The following is a 7,805-nucleotide window of genomic DNA, read 5'->3' on the forward strand; positions in this document are numbered from 1 at the left end:
AAGCTACGGATGAGTAGCTGTGTCTAAGCGGGTGAATTCAAGTCGAACCACCTAGCCTCCATCTCCCATCGAATCGTGGTATCTAAAGGGTTTCATTCCTATGCTGTGAGCTCTGAGCTACAGAGCTCTCTGTCCTCAGAAGACCCCTTCCAGAGCAAAGGGTGAGGGAACAGCCTTCTAAGCCAAAAAGGACACTGACATCAGGAGGACTCTCAGAGAGGTGCACCGGAGTAGTGCGTCATCGAACAGCTGAAGGCCTACGCAGAGAATCCTCAGAGATCATCCCCACGTAATCACATCATTATATTCTGACCCATAAGAGCAGCAGTTTGGGGCAAGGCTAGGGTTAGAATAGCATAGCTGACAAATTCACCCAAATGTATGTTTCTCTTGTGTACTTTCTTTTTTCTCTCTCTTGAAATCCCCATCGTGGATAACACGCGCCATAGTGTGTTGGCTCGTTATTCTAAGTTCTAATCAATAGCCTATGTGTTTTGTCTATGTGTATCTTTTATCATTTTAGCTTTTTAGTGAATAAATATTCAACTAAGATTGGTGTGGTACGAATTCATTGGTGAGACCCGGGTCCGTGCAGATTCACGGACTATACGACGATCAGAACGGGATTGGTAGAGGCAACTGGTTAATTAGCGGCTGTTGTAAAATAGATATTCTTTGAGTTAATTTAGGAAATAGAAACTCAATAAAAAATAGTTTTCCCATGGTGCCCCGGGTTAATGAGTTAATAATTGCTTGATTCAGTTAATCACGTAATTAGAAACTTTAATAATTCGATGAACGACAGTCTAATTAACTTATACAATGTCACGACAACTCATTGTGATAAAAGCATTTATTCACAGGGAATCTTCCTTGCATCTATCTTTCTCTGCTTATTTATAGCTGCTTATTTATAGCTGCTTATTACTAGATGTCCACTTATAACTTGGATGGAATGACCACTCAACTCACTTTGTGCATGGCCATTAATCCAACAGCACAGACTGAGCTCACTGCAAATCGATGACAAGCTCCATTTCACTCACACATTACCACCATTTGGACGGACTGTGTTGGTAAACCGTTAGACCCTGTCACAACACAGCACAGTCGTGACACAATTGTGTCACGACTGTGACACAATTGCATGTCCGGTGTTCACCCCCAGGGGAGGCAGTTAAGTGTTACACCCTTAGAGTACAGTTGCTGGGCTCCTGCCAGTCTCTACAGTGTGTGAAAGGACCAGATTAGCTCTCTGGTCCAGATGAGACCAAGATGTGATGGGAGCAAAAGCAGTCCATAGAAACATGCATGTTTAGATACACATACCAACCATGTCAGGCTGCCTAAAGCCAACACACAGTCTTCAATCTCTAGCATATATTTTTTACTATTTTTATTTAACCTTTATTTGACTAGGCAAGTCAGTTAAGAACAAATTCTTATTTACAATGACAGCCTAGGAACAGTGGGTTAACAGAACAACAGATTTGTACCTAGGCAACTCAGGGATTCGATCTATCAACCTTTCGGTTACTGGCCCAACGCTCTAACCACTAGGCTACCTGCCACCACACTCTGGCTTGGCGAGTCTCCTTTTTTCCCTTGTGTTTCTCTCCTCTCTGTCACCATGGTCTCACGTGGGCTCTGATCTAAGTGCCACAGAGTGAGCAACATGACAATACAGTATGAAGATATGACACACAAACACACGGGCTGTGTTACACAAGCATGCATTTAGTAAGAGCCTCTGCAATGAGGAGAAAGGGGGAGGGAGAGGGGATGGACGGACTGGTGTGGCCACAGATCAGTGTGGAAGGCTCAGCGGAATCCCCTCCCGCGTAAGGCTCTGATGCTAACGTAGGATGACTCCCCCTAGGGGTTAGCATGGGAAGGGGGCTGCAGCGAGGGCTGCAGAATCACTCATCCTCATCTCCCTCCTCTCTAGAAGCAGATGAGTGTGAGAGCGAGAGAATCATGTTAGTTAACTTAGCTAGTAGAGGCTATAATGGCTGTTTGGCTGTAGATGACTTAACTGTTAGTTAATTACATGGAATTGTTATGTAAACAGACAAATCCGAAACAGATGCTGTCTTAATCTGTTTTCTCTGTTAATTAAAGCACTGCAATTAAACAACATGGGGTCATTACCAATTGTCTCACAAATACTGGCCTAACACTGTGGACAAACTCACAGAAACTACTTGTCTAGACCACACTCAAGAGGCGAGTGTAGTAGGACTCCAGTTGATATGTGCCAGTTTACACATGTCATAACACACACTGTATGTATTTGGTTATATTTGAATTAATAGTTTGGTTTGAGAGTAGTATTGCCCAAGCAAATCTTCTCATACAAATAGCTGTAGAGAGACCAATAAAACCTTCAATGAGATATATTTTTGGCCAGGGCCAGCGTTATGGGCAGGCGTTAGGGGCCTGGCCCAACCTACCGTACCTCCTTGCCAGTCCAAATAATATATTTGACCGAGATGCGCACCAACAGAAAGACGCATCAATCTCAGTTAAAGCATCCGAGCGAGAGAAACAGCACGTGGCAATAGGTCTAGCTCAGTTATTCCCAGACTGGGGTATGCGTAATGCCGTCGGGGGTACGCCAAATAAAATTAAATAAATAATATTCTTCACATTTATAAAACAGTCCATTGATATTTTCCAACTGGGCTATACATTTACGTTAGGTTTTTTTCACGCCTGAGTAGCCCCGTTTCACTGTCAAAAATTAAATGAAACCATCTAGTGTTCAGCAAAATAACAACATGATGTCAAATACAGGTATCCTGGTCAAATAATTAACATCCAATCACATTAACCGTTACTCTCTTGCGGGAATTCGACTAACGGTCCGTATGTAGCCAAACATGGCTGCTGCTCATGTTGGTATCTGTCCTGATGGTGCAAAAACCATGACAGGGAGACATAGTGGATTGGTAACGTGTACACAGCTGCATCCACTGAGAGGCTCTTGCTGCCAAGGGAATGCCTGACAGCTTGAAAGACTTTTGGACACTACAGTGAAAATGGTTAACTTTGTTAAAGCAAGACCCTTGAACTCGTGTATTTTCTGCACTACTTTCTACACTCAACATTCACGGCCCCTCTGCAGTGCAGGGTCGTTAGTGATTGGAGTCACCTGGGCTCAAAGTATTTAAACTGCTTCACTAACCACTCGTCTCTCTCTCTCCCTGCTCCTCCAGGTATGATCCTGTTTTGTTTGTTCCTTTGTTGTTTTGCATAGTTTTCACTCAGTCATTCACACAGAGATTCACGCATCCCTGCACTTTACAAACACCTTACATTATGATACTTTCACACCTCATTCCTTTTTCTTTGTTTAAAGTTAATAGTTTGGTTTATAATAAAGAACCTTTTTGATTGGCCTATACCTGTTTTTCGTGTCCCCTCATTTTTGCCACAGGCTATGAGCCGGCCTGTGACAAATGATACGGGCAGTGACCATGTAATGCTTTTATGACATACAGAAGTGTGCTGGTTATCAAGGGGCAAAATATTGGCACTTTTTTTTAATCGAGAGAGGAGCTTATAGTTCTTTTTACTGACCATCATTTTCACTTGTCTTACCGCTTGCATAATGACGAGGTTCTCACAAGACTGGCCTGTCTGGGTGATGTTTTTTCTCACCTGAATGATCTGAATCTAGGGTTACAGAGATTCTCTGAATTTAGGATTACAGGGACTCTCCGTAACTATATTCAATGTGCGGGACAAAATTGAGGCTGATTAAGAAGTTGGAGCTCTTCTCTGTCTGTGTTAATCAAATGTAAATAAATAATAATAAATAAAGCACTTCTTACATGAGCTGATGTCACAAAGTGCTGTACAGGAACCCAGCCTAAAACCCCAAACAGCAAGCAATGCAGGTGTAGAAGCACGTTAACAAGAACAACACACAGGTCTTTCCATCATTGTATGCTTTTTTGTGTGCAAACGAACTCAAGCTTACGGACAATGTCAAATGTGATATAGCGAAGCACCTGAGTGAGTTGGGTGCGCAATTACGCAGGTACTTTCCCAAAACGGATGACACAAACAACTGGATTCTTATTCCTTTCATGTCCTGCCTCCAGTCCACTTACGATATCTGAACAAGAGATTCTCATCAAAATTTGAACAAGTTGTTCTGTAAAAATTGAATTTAATCAGAAGCCACTGACAGATTTCTGGATAGGGCTGCGCTCAGAGTGTCCTGCCTTGGAAAATCGATCTGCTAAGACACAGATGCCCTTTGCAACCACATACCTATGTGAGAGTGGATTCTCGGCCCTCACTAGCATGAAAACTAAATACAGGCACAGACAGTCGGTGGAAAATTATTTAAGACTGAGACAGCCTTACGGTTGTGGGCGGAGCAGTTGCCGTACCAGGCGGTGATACAGCCCGACAGGATGCTCTCGATTGTGCATCTGTAGAAGTTTAATATTAGGAAATCAGTCAATTGAAAATGCCATAGGCCCACCCACTTGGGAGCCAGGCCCACCCACTGGGGAGCCTGGCCCAGTCAATCAGAATGAGTTTTTAACGCCTCAGTTTCATCAGCTGTCCGGGTGGCTGGTCTCAGACAATCCCGCAGGTGAATTAGCCGGATGTGGAGGTCCTGGGCTGATGTGGTTACACGTGGTCTGCGGTTGTGAGGTCAGTTGGACATACTGCCAAATTCTCTAAAATGGCGTTTGAGAAATGAACATTACATTCTCTGACAACAGCTCTGGTGGACATTCCTACAGTCAGCATGCCAATTGCAGGCTCCCTCAAAACTTGAGACGTCTGTGGCAACGGTTGTGTGACAAAACTGCACATTTTAGAGTGGCCTTTTATTGTCCCCAGCACAAGGTAAACCTGTGTAATGATCAGCTTCTTCATATGCCACACTTGTTAGGTGGATGGATTATCTTGGCAAAGCAGAAATGCTCACTAACAGGTATGTAAACAAACTTGTACACAACATTTGAAAACTAAGCTTTTTGTGAGTATGGAACATTGCTGGGATATTTTATTTCAGCTGATTAAACATAGGACCAACTCTCTACATTAATATTTTTGTTCAGTATATTTGACTTAGTTGATGATGAAAGTTATAGGCCTTCTGCGGCATTGGCCTATAGGCTATCCATGAGTTCTATGCTCTAATTTCTTTAGCCGCTAATGGATCATAGCGTAGCAATATGTCCATATGGCAGAGGCTAGTGTCCTTGCCATAGTTTAATTTGACATTTTAGACTGTATCATTTTACTTCAGATTTTATGATTAACCATGTGACAATGATTTTGAGAAACAAAGTTATTATTGAAATGAAACTGTTCCACAAATGTGCATATAAAAATAATCATAAATGGCACGCAGATCGGTATAAATGGTAGGATAACTTGTGTCGTGTCTTTGGCTATGCCGGATTAAGTGATATGACATGCTATTCTATAAAATAATTTCTCTGTAATTAATATTAACTGATTGAGCTAATCATGTAAATGTAATTAACTAGAGAGTCGGGGCACCACAAAATAATATTTATAGAGCTGTTATCTTCCGAATAAACTCTTAAAGACCTAGTAATATTTTACATCAATAGCAGTCAATATTAATCGTCACCTTAATTCAGTCATCTGAAAATGGTAAATTCTTGGTTATCTCCACAAACCCTGGCTAACAAGTTGAATCAGCAATACAAAATTGGGTTTAATTATTTATTTACTAAATACCTAACTAATCACACAGAATTACACATACACATAATTCATCATAACTTGATTACAAATGACATCATAAATGAAAACGCCCCTAGCGAAAGGAACAGATATGACAGCTTGTTACACAAAAGAAAAGGGGCTGGTTTTGAGTGAAAGAGCGGGAAGACTGAGGAACAAAGGGCGACACTGTGCTATCGTAAATACAGTATCTTATGCATTCTAAATTACCGGCCATTTGGAAAAGGAAAATGCAATAAATATTTACTCTGAGCTGCGCTTCGGTAGGTTGGTGGTAGATGGAAGGCCGTGTTGCCAAACCGAGTCCTTTGTCCTTTGAAGAATGTCTTTCGTGGTCAATTGGATACGTTGTAGTAACGTCGTCGTGTGATAGATGGGATACGCTGTCTGTTCCTTCCTAACCTGCGTTTGCAGCTGCTGTTGCTAACTCAACGGCTAGGAGGTATCACTTCTGTAGTGAATAAGAGTTCAAAGTTCATACCATTCGCAACCAAAGCTCACGCTGATGTTGGCTTCGTTCTGTAGTTATTATCTGAACCATTCTGACATCGGACCATCGTCCTCACATCCTCGGAACAGGAGGTTATATTGTCGTCAAGGCTTTATATAGGAAGGGAGAGGAGGGCGTGTTTGAAAAGTTTTATAGCCCATGTCCCTTCACAGGGGCGGGCCACTGATTGAGCAGAGCTCTAACCTTATAAAAACCCAATTCTCACATTTTAGAAGCTAAAATCACATTTCATCCCATCACAAATAATTTCATATTCAAACATTTAAATTGAACAACAATTCCATGTGAATCCGATAACTCTGATGTGTAGACTTTCCACTGTAGAGTTATGTCATCTTATCATTGATGAGAATGTCTCAGATGACAACCGAACTGACATCATATTCATTAAGTACCACAGCATATGTTCAATTGGTCGGATTACCAGAATATAGTTAATTTCCCCCCACCTTCTGATGTTCCCAGAATCTCTATGTTAACCAAGCTGTTTGTAAATGTAACATCAGTAGGGTAGAGAGAGGAAAAAGGGGGAAAGAGGTATTTATGACTGTCATAAAACTACCCCCAGGCCAACTTCATGACACTTGTAAGCTTCCCCAAACTTCAAACTCACGAGCTGCTTATGGTCTTTACCAATACACCCATTTAAAAAAATTGTGAAAGCGCAAGCGCGCGACACATAGGGGGTCCCGTGAAAAAAACGGACCCGCCTATGTAAATCAAATGCACTCCAACTGATTCATTCTAGCGCTGGGTCGGTTTTAAGCCAGTTAATCTCGCTACTAAAAAGGGAGGACTGGCCTTACTGAATCAGAGTGCGGTATACCGTTAGAATCTCATCAGTGTGCTGCATTTGTACTGCCATGGTGATTATGGGCTTATGGATGTTTAATTCGCCTGCCCATAACCCCACTAAGTAATCCTCCTCAAAATGAATGCACATTAATATGCAGGCAAACTATTTGTCCTTTAAAGCTCTCCAGAAGTGTTCATATGCCCTGTATTGGACCAAAATTCAGAAACACATTGATAATAGACATGGTTACCTACATTATGAACAGTTATATATCCTCAGTTGACATTGAATCTGCTGCAAGAATTGGCATGCGACGTTGTTTTGTGTTTCCACACGGTGTGGGTTTACAAGCACACGCGGGTTTACAAGCACATCCTTGTGTGCATGCATGCGTGTATCTGTAGGGGGGTATAGGGCTTCCCTATTTCCAAGTGTATAAATTACATATACGCTGCAGTTACTTCCTCTGCCTTCTCAGCAGAGTGACTCAGTAGTCCTATCAGTATCGGCGCAGACGAAGACAGAGAAGCCCGGGCCTGCTGAAAAGATACCACACATCTTTGTCCAAATACCCCATGACGCTCAAGCCAACCGTGAAATGCAAAGTGTCACCGCGCTCTAATGTCGCGTGAAGCGCAGAGTATCCTTTCAGAATGGAGATTGCTCGACAGAAAACATTATGTCTGCCGATCATCATACATAGGGCCTCCAGTTTTTCTATTGGAATTAACTATTAACATATTGTTAAATTTT

The sequence above is a fragment of the Oncorhynchus tshawytscha genome, linkage group LG06, assembly GCF_018296145.1.
Source record: "Oncorhynchus tshawytscha isolate Ot180627B linkage group LG06, Otsh_v2.0, whole genome shotgun sequence".
Taxonomy (NCBI): Eukaryota; Metazoa; Chordata; class Actinopteri; order Salmoniformes; family Salmonidae; genus Oncorhynchus; species Oncorhynchus tshawytscha.